Below are 17,850 nucleotides of genomic sequence, written 5' to 3'. Positions count from 1 at the left end.
CAAGCTTTAGCCTTTATATTTGGAAGTAACCAACTATAACTTAGGATGAAAAGAAGAAAAGCATTGAATGCTTTGCTCAGACCACAAATTCCATATCCATTTTCCCTAGCATTTGGGATAATTAAGTTCATTGTACTAGTGGTTTGTTTTTTTTTTCCTTAGGGATTCTACCTGGAATATACTAATATTTTCAAGCACTCATAGAAAATGGTGTAAATAAAATTGTTACGCATGGAAATACACATTTACAATTTTGATATATTTTGCCAAATTGCTCTCTAAAAGGGTTAATTCCATTTATGTTCCAACAAAATATTTGTTTTCCCACATCCTTCCCCATATTAAATGTTAACCTGTTCAATTTGTCAATCAGACACAAGGAAAATTATATCCTTATTATTTAATTTGCATTTTCTGAATTGTGAAGATATTAAATATACTCATGTCAATAGGCTATTATCTTTCATTTCAGTATCTGGATGTGAGTGGTTTTTGCCTATTTGTTGCTTATTGACTTGTAAGAGATCTTTGTATATTAAAGAAATTTAGCCCTTTAAAAAAAAAAAATAGACATTCTTACCACTTGGAAGATTCCAAAGGTTTAGGGGCTGCCTCCCATGAACTAAGGACAAAGACCAGATAGATTCTTTACTAAACAACAAAGTCTAAGATAATATTTTCTGATTTACACTATTTCTGACTTTCTACATTGTTTTATATAAGCATGGATTACTTGATCAGAAAAAACGACTAATGAAATAAAGAATAAAGAGAGAGAAAAAATTTCTAAAAGTCACCTAAAACAAAGTCCTTGGAAAACATAGTAAATCTAGGAGGTAAGTTTCATTCTCCCACCTTCATACAAAAAAAGAAGTTATATATTAATTATGAATCCTATGAGGAAAATGTGCAAACTGAAATGTTAAGACTGGAAGCCAAAAAATTCCAAAACTCAAAAGAATTTTTATTAGGAACAGTGAAAATGGGACCAGGTTTATTAAGAACTCTTGGAACTTTTCGAAACTTCACCACACTGAAGAAGCAGTATGGACCCAAAGGATACAAACGAAGATCTGAGACTCCAATGCACCCCCAAACTGGAGGGTAGAGGAGAAAATGAAAATTACATCTGAGATGGCTTTGACGGCCATTGCAGTGGAATCTGTGGGTAGTGATGAAAAGGCTCAGGTCTATGGGACTTTGTCTCCCAGGACAGTTTCCCAGGACTGCAAGAGTTCTTCATTTATGCAAACAGCAGGAGAAGGCAACAGGCAAGGTGGGGAGTTAGCTCCTCTCCAAAGAGAAAAAGGAATATGCTTCTCCTCCCTCCACCAGGAATGGGACTCAGCCATGTCAAGACTGGTACTAAAAAAAAAAAAAATGAGATTTGCCAAACCCAGAGGAGAAAAGACACAGACAGAGAAGCAAATTTCCTTTCCAAAAATTAATCAAAGCTTTAGCTCCCTCCCTCCACCCACTAAACTGGCATCAAGACTTGAACCTTAGGATCCACAATGGTATTCGAAGAGAATGATGAGGAAACCTATAAAGTCATTATTCACTGTTCATGTAAAAAAACACCACACCTAACTAGAAGTCTACACATTTAAGAGCAAGCAAACAGAAAAATACATTGTTAGTGATAACACTTTGCAGCATATAAATGATGGGAAATGAATAAATGTTGAAAATGACATGGTGCAAAAAACATAAAGCAATCATGAATTAACTTTGTACCAGCAAAACTGAAAATAACACCTACTTTATGAAATGAACCAAAGTGAAAAGGCAAAAGAAAAGAAACTGAGATTGCTTAAATAATTTGATATATTAATATATTACAAAAAAGAAATAGATAGATCACATCATCTGGCCCTTGCAATTCAATTTAAAGGATCAAAAATATGAGGCTTATTCCACAGAAAAAATAATCTTAATTATTCTATATAACATTAGCCAGTAACTACTACAATCAATGCATGTTTTTCATTTTATACAGGACACTTGGCTGGTTGGTAAAAAATAAGGTAACATGAAGTTTTCAGATGAACAAAAACTGAAATAACTTATTTATTAGAACAGAATACTAAATACAATAGAATAGAACACTAAAAAATGTAAAAAAGTATGTACTTCAGGCAGAAGGAGCATTATCACAGATGAAAAATTGAAGATGCAGAAAGGGATCAAAAGAATTGTGAGACTATATTGAAATGAACACTGTATTAAAACAAGAACACTAACATTTTTAGGATGTAGATTATACAGGTGAAATTAAAATACATGACAACGAGAGCACAGAAATCAGGAAAGGGACAAATAGAACTGAAATGTCTGAGTGTGCTTTTGCTTCACAGGACTAGAGTACAATTATCAATTAATATTTGAATTTTATAAATTAAGAAGGCTTATTGTAATTTCTAGGAAATATTACAGGACGACTAAAAAAAAAAAACACTTCAAAACTACCAGGAAGAAGCATTATAAAATCATAAAATTAATCAACTAGGAAAGCTCCTTCTAGCTAGGATTAGACCTCTACAGCTACAAAAATCACTGATTACAACTAAAATATCTAGTAAACAAAAGTCAACAATTGTGGGGAGAGTCAAAACACGGAAAAGTAGCCTAAAAGGAGGTGTTTTCTAGTTTTGTTTGTTCTCTTTTCCCTTACAACATGGATCCAAAGGCAGTCCTAATCATAGACTGTTCAACATTGGTGGTTAAGAATTCATGGATTCTGTGTGTTAGGCCTGAGAAACCAAGAAAAGGGCTCCTGAGGCTAAACGGGTGTACATGGGAATCCCCTATTTTCCCCATTATTTTTTTTCCAAGATATCCCCTCAGGGTGTGCCTGGTCCTGGAATATAGCTTAGACAACTGAATGTTCTTTAACTTGCAACTGGGTAAAAAAGCTGTGGTGCATCCAAAGTTAATGTTATTGGCCGATACTCTTTGGCAATAAAAAGGAATGGATTATTATTATACACACACACACACACACACACACACACACCATGAATGAATTTCAAACACATCGTTATAACTGACGGAAACCATGCTCAACTATGATTTGATTTATATGACATTCTGGAAAATTCAAAATTAGAGGAACACAAACACATTGGTTGTTGCCAGAGAGTGGAGATGAGATGACTGAGTGCAAATGGCCAGCGCAGGGGAGAGTTTTGCGATGACGCTGCCTTGTGGTTACATAAGTGCATGCATTCGCCAATCTCATGTAACTGTACACCAAAAAGAGTGAGTGTTACTGTGAGCAAAGAAAAAAATAATCAACCCAAAAAAGAAGGCAAGAAAGAGAAAAGGCATAAAACCAGACAAATAGAAAACACATAATTAGATGGTTGGTTTACCCCGTAATATATTAGTAAGTACAGTAATGGTAAGTAGACTGGATGTTTGAGTGAAATATCAATCACTAGATTTAAATATCAAAATCTAATGCTGTGCTTTGCGAAGGAGACACGCTTAAATTTGCTGGGTACATATTGAAAGCTGTAAGAGTAAATAACTGTGTAGATAGCATACATAACTAACCAAAAGAAAGTTGGGGTAGTTCTATTTAACATCAGAAGAGAATAGATGCAAAGAATTCTAAAGAAGGCCAAAGAATTACTCGAGATGAATACAGTTGTTTTATAATGATAAATGATTTGCTAAACAAGGAAGATACTAAATGTATATGTACTTAATTCACATGGCCTAAAAATATATAACAAAAATTGACAGAACCATGAGAAGAAACTGACAAACTCACAAGAGTGGAAGATTATAATACATATCTCGCATTAAGTAACAATAAAACACACAAAAAATACAGATCTTATCTAAAATCTGAGCAACATGATTCATAAACTTGACCTAGGAACAATGCATCCAAAAATTATAGAGTACATTCTGTTGTTAAACTCACGTAAGCTTCTTAAAAAATTAACCATATACAGGACCATTAAGAAGTCCTTTAAATATTTAAAGAACTGAAATCATTCAGGGAAAGTTCTCCAATCACAGTGTAATCATGCTAGAAATACATTTTTAAAATCAGGCATATTTCATGTATTTGAAAATTAAGAAACATGCTTCTAAATATTAGATGGGTCAAAGAAGAAAACGTAAGGGTCACAGAAAATATTTTGAACTAGATTACAAACAAAACACTACATATCAAAACTGAGTAATGAATTTAAAATAATTCTTAGTAGGACATGAATTTTACCATATGTGTGTGTGTATGGTGTGTGTGTATGGTGTGCGTGTGTGAAAAGAACAGCTAAAAATTAACAATCTAAACGTATGTCCCCAAAGATTAAAAAAGAACACTAAAATAAGCTTTAAGAAGCAAATAATAAAAAATGAGTGCAGAAATAACGAAACAGAAAATAAATAATAGAACGATAAGAGCCAAAAGAAATCAGAAAGTTTATTCTTTGCAAAAACTAATAATAAAACTCAAAACCTCAGGCAAAACTGTTTAACAAGAGAGATGGCATAATCAATAACACAAATGAAAAAGAACACATTATTTGAGATCCTGTCCCCGTTAAGAAGACAACAAGGAGATATTGTAACCAACTTTTATGTCAATAAATACACAATTTAGTTGAAAAGAGTAATTTCAAGGGAAAATAACCTGCCAAAATTGACAAGTGCAGAAAGAGAAAACACATATTCCTAAAACTTTTAAAGAAATCCAATCGGAAATTTAAAATGTTCTAACAAAGAAAACTCCAACTTCAGATGGTTCTACAGTGAATTCCAGAATGTTTAAATGATCTAGCCTTACACTAACTCTTCTACAGTAAAAGAAAGAGAAGATATACTCCCTAACTTATTTTACCAGGCTAGAAAAACCTGAACAAAACTTTGTAAGACAACATTACAGCCAGTGATCAAAGTTAACATGCCGGTAATGACACTCTGATATAATATGTGAAGAGAAGTTCGCTTCTATGACATTTCCCTCTAAAATCTGTAAGCCCAGTCTAATTATGAGAAAATAACAGACAAGCCCAAATTGACAGCCATTCTTCAAAACACCTGATCATTACTCTTTAAAAAATTAAAGTCATTAAAAAAGGAAAAACCATAAAACTATCACAGATTGGACGAGAATAAAGAAACATGATGGCTAAATGCAACAAGGTATACTAGATTGGGATCCCAGAACAGAAAAAAATATCTTAGAGGAAAAAAATGCAGAAATCTGAATAAAGTCTGCAGTTAGTTAATGGCATTGTACCAATGTTAATCTCTTAACGTTTCTTTTTCTTTTTTTTTTTTTTTTGAGATGAAGTCTTGCTCTGTAACCCAGGCTGGAGTGCAGTGGCGTGATCTCAGCTCATTGCAACCTCTCTCTCCTGGGTTGAAGCGATTCTCCTGTCTCAGCCTCTCAAGTAGCTGGGATTACAGGTGCGCATCACCACGCCCAGCTAATTTTTGTATTTTTAGTAGAGATGGGGTTTCACCATGTTGGCCAGGCTTGTCTCGAACTCCTGACCTCAGATGATCCACCCGCCTTGGCCTCCCAAAGTGCTGGGATTACAGGCATGAGCCACCACGCCTGGCCAATTTCTTAATCTTAATGTACCATGGTCATGTCAGATGAATGAGAGAAAGCTGAGTGAACGGTTATGTGAGAATTCTCTGTATATCTTTATAACTCTTCTAGAAATCTAACATTTCAAAATAAACATTTTTTAAAGAGTGAAGAGTAGTACAAGAAAGAAAAGTATGTAAACCCAAAATTCACACACTAAATAATTAGCAAACTTAATGTAGTAATATTCAAAGGAGGAGGAGGAAAAGGAGAAGGATGAGAAGCAGCAGGAGCAGGAAAAAGAAAAGGGGAAGAAGAATAAAGACCAGGTTTGATCATGATCAGGAACACAGATTGGTTAAACATTAGGAGCAAAATCAATGTCATTCACAACATTAATAAACCAATGGTGAGTTCATTTGGTCATCTTTGTAGGTGCAGAGAAAAGTATGTGATACATTTCAACAGTCATGCTTTTCTTTAACTTAGCAAAATAGTAATAGATAATAATTTTATTAACCAGATAAAGGGTATCTATAGCCACAGAAAAAAATAAAATCTATAGCAAATATCAGACTTCAGAAAGAAATACTGAAAGCGTCCATTCAGGAACAAGATCTGTCCACAGTTAAGAGAGACGGCTTCTGGCAGAGACAGAAACAAAACCTCCAACCCAGGGTTCTGACTGCAGTGCGCTCCAGTACCACCTCCCTGCCCCAGTCCACTTGCTTTCAACTCCTTGCTTTTTACCTATGCCTTGTAAAACAATAAAAATGTAGCCTCGTGGTGTAATTAAAAATAAACAATTCAAGTGTTTGTGGTTTGGGGTCATGTATAGGACGGAATGGCAACAGGAGGGGGTAAGAATATAAGCATAATTAAAATTAGGTTTAAATTCATTTTCATGAACTCCCACATCAGGAAGTAAAATTTTACATACGATTGTGTCGGGAATTGGTTCTTTCCGGTGGGTTCTTGGTCCGGCTGACTTCAAGCATGAAGCCACAGACCCTCGCGGTGAGTGTTACAGTTCTTAAAGATGGTGTGTCTGGAGTTTGTTCCTTCCAATGTTTAGATGTGTCTGGAATTTCTTCCTTCCGGTGGGTTTGTGGTCTTGCTGACTTCAGGAGTGAAGTTGCAGACTTTCGCAGTGAGTGTTACAGCTCTTAAACGTGGTGCTTCCGGAGTTGTTTCTTCCTTCCGGTGGGTTCGTGGTCTTGCTGACTTCAGGAGTGAAGCCGCAGACCTTCGCAGTGAGCGTTACAGCTCATAAAGCTAGTGCGGACCCAAAGAGTGAGCAGCAGTAAGATGTATTGTGAACAGCGAAACAACAAAGCTTCCACACCACTAAGGGGTACCTGAGGAGGTTGCTGCTGCTGGCCCGGGTGGCCAGCTTTTATTCCCTTATTTGGCCCCACCCACATCCTGCTGATTGGTCCATTTTACAGAGCGCTGATTGGTCTGTTTTACAGAGTGCTGATTAGTGCATTTACAAACCTTTAGCTAGACACAGAGTGCTGATTGGCGCATTTTTACAAGTGCTGATTGGTGTATTTACAATCCTTTAGCTAGACACAGAGTGCTGATTGGTGCATTTACAATCCTTTAGCTAGACACAGAGTGCTGATTGGTGTGTTTACAATCCTTTAGCTAGACAGAAAAGTTCTCCAAGTCCCCACCTGACCCAGAATCCCAGCCGGCTTCACCTCTCACAATCATATGACCTTTCTGCTAAAAAAAAATATAGTCATCTTATTTATTGCAGTAACCCTCTCAGAGCATACTAAGAAAACTTTGATCCCATAAATAGCAAAACCCACTGCCAATGAGTGGGGGCAACCATGCTCTAATAAATCTTTGTTTACAAAAACGGGTAGCTGGATGTGGCCCCTGAGCAGCAGTTTGCTGACTCCTACTCTGAAGGGGATCAGTCCCCCCAGAGGGTGCTGCTGCCTCTCCACTGTAATTTGTTTTGCCCCGGCTCCTGCACCCCCTCGACCTGCAGAGGACGCAGGTGCACTCCTGTTTCTCGCTGACAATTGCTCCTGGCTGAACCGCTCTTCTGTTAGTGGAGTCCCTCACCCATTACTGCTCATTGCTGCTGCTCTGCCCTCCCACAGGGCCTCTCCCCTTCTTTCCTGGGTGAGTCTAGCTCCAGTGCCTCTGCCATTTTCTCCAAAACTCTGGCTACCTTAATTCTTGTCTACAAGTCTGTCCTATCTGACCTCCTTTTCTTCTTGACCTTCTTTTCTCCCAGGACCTTGTCCTGCACCCACCTCGGCCTTCCACTCCCAGACTTCCATAAGCAGTAACTCCAGCCCTGCCCTGACAGGGTCTCATCATGGACCCCACTCCCTGATTACCATGCCCTGGCTTTCCAGATCATTCTTTCAGCCCCATCAGCATATATGACACATTCATCTTACCACAGTCTGTTGCCCTGGACTTTTTGGTATCTTCTCTTTTCTCTGAGTGGAGCTTAAATTTCCTTTGCTTTCTGACATTTCCATTGCCAGAAGGAGCAGCCGCGAGGTTCTTGGGTTCCAAAAGGTGTAGTATGAAGAGGAAGCACGAGAAGCCTGAGTACTTACACCCGGGGCGCCTGGTCAGAGCATCACACCCAGGGCCTGTTGCACCTGAGAACTAGCCCAGGTTTCGGAAGAGAAAGTCCTGCTTTCTGACGTCCACAGGGCACAGGGGATCTGAAATCCCTCTCCTCCCGGCACCCCGCCCCCTGCTGCTCTCAGGCTGCAGGTGCATCCAGTGCCTGGGCGGGTCTCGGGAGCAATCCTGTACCCCAGCCTTCTCACCGCTTCCCGCCCTCCCAGCATCTGCTCTGCCCTGGCAGCTGTTCTGAACTTTCCCTTCCTCTATTTAAACACCTTTCACTCCCCTAGCATTCTGTGCAGACAACAACAGCAACATTGTCCACTCATTCTTTTTCCTCTGAACTCAGAACTGAGTGGTGCCTCCACTCAAAGAAATAAGCCCACCCGAGCTGACCGAGCTGACGGAGCCGGCCTCGGTGATGCACCGGTCGGCTGCTCTGTGGTTGGCAATGGCGAAACTGCGCCTCTTCCTTCCTGGAAAAGACCAAGCTTGAGATGAAAATGATTTATTTAGGCCCATGCCTGTCTTCCAGGTGATTACGAATTGTTCTACCGTGTGAGGATTTGCCGAGACACTTGGGGGCTCGCTTGGCAAGTGGACTTCTCTCACCTCTCAGTTACCCAGCCCTTTACCCACGCATGCATGTCTGGTGACACTGACTGGGCAGCAAGACAGCCAGTGAACTGTGTCTCCCGAATGATGTAGGGCAGTGTTCCTCCTACTGAACCTACAGCACAGACTTTTGTAGGGCGGGGCATCCAGAATCAATCCCGAGCTGGGTGCTGGCACTCTGGATTTTTAGGAACTCTTAGGTTTATTCTCAGTGAAGCTTCCTCTCACCCCAAGTCTTCTGCATCTTCAACTTTCACAAGAGACCTTTGAATTAATCAGACACTTCCCTTCCTCTGGTAGCCAGCAACCAGGTTTGAGATCCAGAAGGCACTTCCTGTTGTGTGCAAGTTTTACAAATATTCACCACACACAGCTCCCAATACACATACCACACAACACAACACACACCAAAACACACACACATCTCACACATACAACACATATACAACACACAAAACACGGCGCACAAACCACACACAGCTCACAACACACACCTCACACCCAACACAACAAAACACACATACTACAACACACACACCACAACATACAACATACACCACAACACACACATTCTACGCATCCCATCCACACAACACCCATAGATCACCACAGCACACACAGCTCATAACCACATACCATACACACACAGTACACACAAAACACACACACCACCTTCCTCTGTGCTTCCTGCTTGCTAATAACCTTTCTTGCTTGCTCGCTCCTCACCATAAAATACTGAAGGTGGTAGAGACCCAAGAGTCTGCTGACTGCACCCATTCATTACACAACAAAGAAACCAGAGCATTTTAAGAGGGAATGACTTGTCCAGGGCCGCGCATCAGTTGCTAGGGGACCAGACATGAATCGGGCCCTCAGATCCTGGGGAGAACACAGAGGTTGGAGGCCATGTGGGCAGTGGGGGACATCACAAGGCTCCCAGCTTTTGTGGGACAATTGGCAGGTCTGCACCAAGTGCCACCGAGGCTGGGGACTGATTCTCTGAGCTGCCCTGGCAGGTTTGTCCAGAGGGGCTTGTCATGGTTCAGCCTGATGCTGGGCTTTGGCTGACATGAGTAAGCTCGTCTTAAAAGCTCCCCTTAAAAGAGGAATCAAGATCATGTTGCACAATAGCCGGAGGCAAACGCCCTGCTGCTGTTTAGCAGATGCACGCCTGGGACTAAGAAAACAGCACAGCCCCATTCAGGGGATGGCAGTGCCTGCTGTTAACCACTCACCCTGGTTAGACAATCCCAGAGGGCTGGCCATGAGAGGGACTGATGTCACCCATTATTTGGTCCCTCAGCCTCAGGAGCATCCCAAGAACCTGTGGACCAGAGTGGTGTTGAGGGTCCCACTCTGGCTTCAGAGAGACGTGGGTCACATCTGGTTTTGCCTGTGACTCCGTGTGCAACCTTAGACCCTCCACACAACCCTGCAGCACTCCTGTCTCCCATCTGTGAAATCATGAACTTCTAGGAGGTCTGGGAAGATGCAGTGAGCAGTTCAAGTTCAATGGGAGCTTCATGTGCTGGGACGAGGACTAAGTGCTTGACATGGAGCCCTTCAGTTCATTGCTTAGTTTTGTTTTTTAATGTTTCCAAAAAAAGTTTAAAAAAAAAAAAAGTAGCACAACAAGTGCCTGTGTGACCAGAACCCAGCCTGCAATTCATCAAACCTTCTGCCATGATGTCATTGTTTCATTACAATGTGTGGCACACCAGTTATATTCCTGGATGCCCTACATGACCCATTCCTCTCCTACCCTCCACAAAGGTGACCACCTTCCCAAAATTACTTTGCAGCTTTGACATGCATGTTCCCCTTCTTTGAAGACTTTGCATCTCTCTGTAACAACATAGACTATTGTTTTCCACCCCTACTGTCTTTGATATAATGAACATATTCAATAACTTGCTTTTCTTGCTTATTTGATGTTTCTCAAATGTACCCATTGTGATACCTATGCTGGTTCATTCCTCTTGTTTGTGGCACAGTCTGCCAGTGTCTGAAGAGAGCTCTCCGCTTACTAAGGGATGCATGCTCTTGCAGACCATGCTGTACTGTGCATTCACTTGTGTGTCTCCTTACGTGTCTGCACTGGAACTTCCCTCGTGCATTCACTTGTGTGTCTCCTTACGTGTCTGCACTGGAACTTCCCTCAGTGTAGACTGAGTAGTGGGGTGGGTAGATCACAGCAGCTTGGGAATCTGCATCTTCACTAGGTTTTGCCTACTTGTTTTTATCAGTGTACTTGGGTCAGCCCAGGCCATTACTCCTTCACCTGCAATGTGGCACCACACACAATGCCATGAAGGCACAGCAGAAAGAGAAATCAACCAGAAGGCAGGAAACACAGGTCCATGGAGACATGGAGACGCAGAGTGGGAAGGCACTTTGGAGGAGGTTTAGAGTGACACTCCCAGCCTTTTACACTTTAAATTATAAATAGGAAATGCTAATATTTGTGAGAACACAAGAATAAACAAACAAGGATGACTGCAGCTGAAGGCAACTGGTCTCAGAGCTCTGGTCCCCTGACAGCCTGCACAAATAGACCAAGGGTGAATATACGAAAACACACTACATTGTACTGAATTGTACACTATAAAAGGATAAATTTTATAGTTTGTGAATTACATCTCAAACAAACTGTAAAAATCTAGGCACACAAAATGAATCAATAGATAAGCTAAATTTCATATACATATATTTTAATTTGTAATTGAAAACCATCTCGGCCAGGCGCGGTGGCTCACGCCTGTAATCTCAACACTTTGGGAGGCCGAGGCAGGTGAATCACCTGAGGTCAGGAGTTCAAGACCAGCCTGGCCAACATGGCGAAACCCCATCTCTAATAAAAATATAGAAATTAGCCGGGTGTGGTGACACACACCTGTAGTCCCAGCTACTCGGAAGGCTGAGGCAGGAGAATAGTTTGAACCTGGGAGGTGGAGGCTGCAGTAAGCCAAGATCACGCCACTGTACTCCTGGCTGACAGAGCAAGACTCTGTCTCTCAAAAAAGAGAAAGAAAGAAAACATCTCCATGTGATGATCAAGGCATGGGTGGTCACTGGTTTCCAAGACCAGTGTCAGAAAAGAAAAAATGAGCTTAGTTCCAGGGAAGGGCTGCACAAGCTGCTTTGCACTTGAAGTACAAGTGCAAATGGTGTGCCTTTAACTCACAGAGGGCCAATCTTGCCCACATCCCTTTATAAAATTCAATGACCAGTGTAGTAGCAACAGCCACCTATGCTTCAATGCAGCCAGCGCTGTGCTTCCACACGTGCAAGGGGGCTGTGAGCATGAAAAGAATGGTCTGGTTCCAGGTAAGATGGAGCAAGAACACTCCACCCTGTCTTTCCCATGGAATGCAGCAATAAAACTAGCATGAAATGCATGGAGCAGATATTTGAGGACTCTAATAAGGAAACAGTAGCAAGCAAATTGGGAAGGAAGACCAGAATTCTAAATCCTAAGCTACGTAAGTGGTAAATTTCCCATTTTTCCTCTGGTAGATCTCCTGACCCAGAGCTGAGGCACCCCCAAATCTAGAATTGGGCCCTGGAGCTCAGAGAAATTTCTAGGATAAATCCTCTGGGTCTAGCTTGAGAAACAAGAAAGAAGCTAATCCCTCAGAGACAGTAAAGGAAGTCCCCCACTTTTTCTTTTTGTTGTCTCATATCCCTGTCTTCAGATAACCCCATAGTAACAGAGTCAGTGATAATTGCAGGGGCAGGTACCTAAAACCCTGAGTTTTTTCCCATCAGTCACCTGTTGCTTGCCTAGACATGGGCACAATTGTGGGACATATACAGTAGTAATACCCTTCTGCCCAGAGTGAAGAAAGCCACAGCTTTCCAGTTAGAAGACAAAAAATAGGGAGCTCAGGAAACTGGAGAGCTTGTGAGACATCATGAAGAAGGAGGACACTGAGAAGTCAACCCCATAAAGTCGTTTATGAGCTCCTGAGCTCACACTGAAGTTGCACTGGCCACTTAGTGATGCATATGCAGGACAAATCCCAACAGTACTGCAAAGGCTTGGAAAATGGAAAGGGCATTAAAACCATAGCTTAAACGATGCTGGCCAGAACTGGCCTAAACTCAACTGAGTAAATGGCCTGCTAGAATAAAAATAAGAACTTTTTAAAAAATTTAAATGAGACCCGGAGTCGCCTAACAAAATATTTAAAATGTCCAGGAGAGAATCCAAAATTATTTACAATACCAAAAATCAACTCAAGTGGGAAACAGTCAACAGACACCAATGTAGAGATGACAGAGGTATTAGAATAATAAAAGAAAGGCTTTCTGTAGCTATTATGAAAGTGCTCTGAAAAGTATGGAATAACAATCATGAAACAAAGACAAAAATATAAAGTCTCACAGTGGGAGAAAATCTTCACAATCTTTACATACGGCAAAGTTCTAATATGCAGAATCTACAACAAACTCAAACAAATCAGCAAGAAAAAAACAAATAATCCCATCAAAAAGTGGGCTAAGGCCATGAATAGACAATTCTCAACAGAAGATATACAAATGGCCAACAAACATGAAAAAATTCTCAACATCACTAACTATCAGGGAAATGAAAATCAAAACCAAAATGCAATACCACCTTACTCCTGCAAGAATGGCCATAATCAAAAAATCAAAAACAGTAGATGTTGGCGTGGATGTGGTGATCAGGAAACACTTTCCACACTGCTGGTGGGAACGTAAACTACTACAGCTACTATGGAAAACAGTGTGGAGATTCCTTAAAGAACTAAAAGTAGAACTACCATTTGATCCAGCAATCCCACTACTAGATATCTACTCATAGGAAAAGAAGTCATTAAATGAAAAAGAAACTTGCACACACATGTTTATAGCAGCACAGTTCACAATTACAAAATCGTGGAACCAACCCAAATGCCCATCAATCAACAAGCAGGTAAAGAAACTGTGGTATATATATATATATATATATATATATATATATATATATATATATATATATACATACACGATGGAATACTACTCAGCCATAAAAAGGAATGAATTAGTGGCATTTGCAGCAACCTGGGTGAGATTGGAGACTATTATTCTAAGTGAAGTAACTCAGGAATGGAAAAACAAACATCATATGTTCTCACTGATATGTGAGAGCTGCTATGAGGATGCAAAAGCATAAGAATGATACAATGGACTTTGGGGACTTAAGGGGAAGGGTAGGAAGAGGGCAAGGAATAAAAGACTACAAATAGGGTATAGTGTACACTGCTCAGGTGATGGATGAACCAAAATCTCACAAATCACATGATAGAACTTACTTGTATAATCAAACACCACCTGTACCCCAATAACCTATGGAAAAAATTTAAAAACTTTTTGCATGAAAAGCAATAGAAATTATAAAGAAGGACCAAATAAAAAGTTTAGAACTTCAAAATACAATAACCAGAGTAAAAATTTCTCTAGATGTGCTTAGTAGCAGAATGGAGATGAATGAGTGTGGGTGGCAAGCCACCCAGGTGAGGAAAGAGTCAGTGAACTGGATGATAAATAAATATTATTTAATCAGAAAAAAGAGGGAAAAGATAAAGAAAATGTTGACAGAGACTCAGAGACCTGTAGGTGATACAAAAGTCTAACATTCTCCAGATGAAGAGAAGGAATGTAGATTAGAAAAAAAAACTTGAAGAAATATTGCCCAGAAATGTCTCAAATTTAATCAAAGACATAGACTTGCATAATAAAGTAGCCTAACAAGCCCCAAAGAAAAAAAATAAAGAAAATAATAGTCAACTGAGAGTTGTGTTTCTAGGAAAAATATCATTCAGAAATAAAGGTGAAATTAATACATTCTCAAGTGAAGAAAAACAGAGGATCTTGTCAGCACATCTACTTTAAACAATTACTAAAGGAAGTCATTCAAACAGAATGGAAGTGTTATCAGAGGGAAACCTGGAATAATCCTAAGTAAATAATGATAAATAAATGAAGCTCAACAGAAATAGTACACATCTAGGTAAATATAACAGACTATTCACACCTTGAGTTCTTTAAAATAAATGTAATACTCAAAAGCAAAAACATCATCTGATGGGGTTTTTTATGCATATGGATATAATCCATAAAACAACTACAACATAAAAAGGGGAGGGTAATGGAACCTATAAGATGAAAATATTGTAAATTCCTCTTTAAGTGGTAAAGTATTGATTCTAACTAGACTACCAAAGGTTAAGTACATCTTTTGCAATTAAAAAAAACACTAAGAAGAAATTATGCAAAAAGATAAAGTCAAAAATAAATCAGAAAATTAAAATGTTATATTTAAACAAAAGGCTCAAATAACCCTGCAGAAGGTTGAAGAAAGAAAGCAGACACACACACACACACACACGCACACACAGGACAGGACAGAAAGACTGATCTAAACATGCAATGAAAATAGCAATAAGATTTTTTTAAAATCTAAAAAGCCTCTAGCAAGACTGACAAACAAAAGAGAGAGAACATACAAATTGCCAATGACAAAAATAGAATAGGAGATATCACCACAGACCTTGCAGATAGTAAAAGAATAATAAGTGAATACTACAACAACTCTACGCACATATGTTCAACAACTTAAAAAAATAGATCAGTACTTTGAAACCACAAAATACTAAAACTCACCCAAGATTAAATAGAAAGCCCATACTAACCCATTATTTATACATGAAATTAATAGTTTAAAACCTTTCAAAAAAAGAAATCTCCAAGTTTCATGAGTGAATTCTAAAGAGAAGAAAATTATACAAATTATACATATTGTTTTCTAGAAAATAAGAGAATACATCCCATTTTATTCTACGAGGCCAGGATGGGCTTTATAACAAACTAAAAAATTATACAATTTATATATATAGTAAAACATTACACTGTACCCCATAAATATGTAATTGTTTTATTTGTATTACAAATAAAATAAAACCAAAAAAGAAAAACATAGACCAATATCCCTCATGAGTATAACAACAAAAATCCTAAACAAATTCTTAGCAAATCAAAAATAGCAATATGTATTTTTTAAGTTCCACCATGATCAAGGGGTTTAATCCTAGGAAAGTAAGGCTGATTCAATATTCTAAAATAAATTAATGTCATTTATTATATTAAGACTTGAAATAAAAAATATTATCATATTAATTGATACAAGAAAAAAATTGACAAAATTCAACATCCAAACATGATAAAACTTCTCATCAAATTAGAAACAGTAGAGAACATCCTCAATTTAATAAAAGCATCAATAAAAATTCTACAGCTAGCATCATACTTTATAGTGTAAGAATGAATGCTTTATCACTAAGATCAGGAACAAGGCAAGGCTGTCCTTTCTCACAGCTTCTATTAAACACTGTATTAGAAGTTCTAGCCACTGCAATAAAGCAAGGAAAATAAATGAGTCAGAATGATTAGAAAGGAAGAAATAAAAGTGTTTATATTTGCAGATGGTATGACTCTCCATGTAGAGTATCTCAAAGAATCTACAAAAAACATAGAATAAACAGATAAGTGTAGCAAGGGCATAGGATACAATGTCAACACAAAGAAAACTCCATCATATTTCTGTATACCAGAATGAGCAATTGAATTTTTAACTAAAAAAAATCATTCCAAATAGCTCCAAAACATAAAATATTTAGGTATGAATGTAATGAAATACCTATAAAATTTTTATGCTAAGAATGATAAACCCTAATGAAGTAAACTTTAAAATATCTAAATATATAAAGATACACACCATGTTCATGGATTGGAAGACTGATAAAGATGTTACTTCTCTCCACATCTATATAAAGACTTTACCCAATTCCAATTAAAATCTCAACAGAAAACTTGTAGATTAAAATTTATATGAAAAGGCTAAAAACAACTAAAATAATTTTTAAAACAAAGAATAAACTTAGAGGAATCACACTATCCAATTTTAAAACTTACTATATAGTAATCTTGATTACTGTAGTAATTGAGACAGTGAGATCTTCATAAAAGGACACATAAATAAATCAATGGAACAGAATAGAGTCCAGAAATAAACTCACACAAATACAACAATTTTATTATTGATGAAAGTCTCAAAAGAAGTTGAATGGGGAATGATAGTTTTTCAATAAATTATGTTGGAACAAATAGACATCTATACGCAAAAAACAACCCTGACAAAAACTTTGTACCTTTTAAAAGTTAACTCAAAATGGATCCTAGGTCTAAATATAAAATGTAAAACCATAAAACTATTAGAAGAAAATATAGGAGGCAAATTCTATGATCTGAACTTAGAGATAACACCAAAAGCATGATCCATAAAAGAAAATAATGTTAAATTATATCAAATTCAAAAGTTTTGCTGCTTAAAAGACACTGTTAAGAGCCTGAAAAGACAAGCTACAGACTGAAAGTATTTGCAAATCACAGATGTGACAAAGAATTTGTATGCAGAATATATAACTAACTCTCAAATAAAAGAGTAAAGGGGAAAATGTTCAATTAGAATCAGTTAAAATGCATGAACAGACACTTCACCAAAGAGAATATACAAATGGCAAATAAGTACATAAAAAGTTGTTAAAATTCATTACCATTACAGTAATGAAAACTGAAACTGCAGTGAGATGCCACTACATACTTACCAGAATGGCTAAAAAACAAACAAAAAATTTGACAATTCTAAGTGCAGAGGAAAATACAGAGCAACTAAAACTCCCATATATTCCTGTGAATGCAAATGGCACATATTCTGAGAAATGATTTGGTGGTTTCTTATAAAGCTAAACATACACTCACCATACAACCCAGCAATTGCATTCCTAGATATTTACCTTGGAAAGTGGAACCTTATGTTTGCACACACAAAAAAACCTGTACACAAATGTTTATAGTAGCTTTTCCATAATTACTGAACACTAAAAATAACCCAAATGTTCTTCAATGGGTGAATAGATCAACAAACTATGCTATTTTTATAAAACAGAATGCTAGTCAGCCATAAAAAGGAATTAATTACTGATATATGTATCAATGTGATGAATCTC

At 38.2% G+C, this 17,850-nt stretch overlaps 1 long non-coding RNA gene across 1 annotated transcript in view; it reads right to left on the bottom strand.

Annotated features, from left to right (window-relative positions):
* Nucleotides 1-6,929, bottom strand: part of LOC134810533 (uncharacterized) — a 46,013-nt gene extending 39,084 nt beyond the window's left edge. Inside the window, exon 1 of the long non-coding RNA XR_010158847.1 lies at nt 6,498-6,929. This is a non-coding gene — a long non-coding RNA (uncharacterized LOC134810533). The remainder of the gene's footprint in view (nt 1-6,497) is intronic.
* Between the last annotated feature and the right edge of the window lie 10,921 nt (nt 6,930-17,850).

Source organism: Pan troglodytes, chromosome 6 (genome assembly GCF_028858775.2).
Source record: "Pan troglodytes isolate AG18354 chromosome 6, NHGRI_mPanTro3-v2.0_pri, whole genome shotgun sequence".
NCBI lineage: Eukaryota > Metazoa > Chordata > Mammalia > Primates > Hominidae > Pan > Pan troglodytes.
This window is presented reverse-complemented; position numbering and strand designations above follow the sequence as displayed.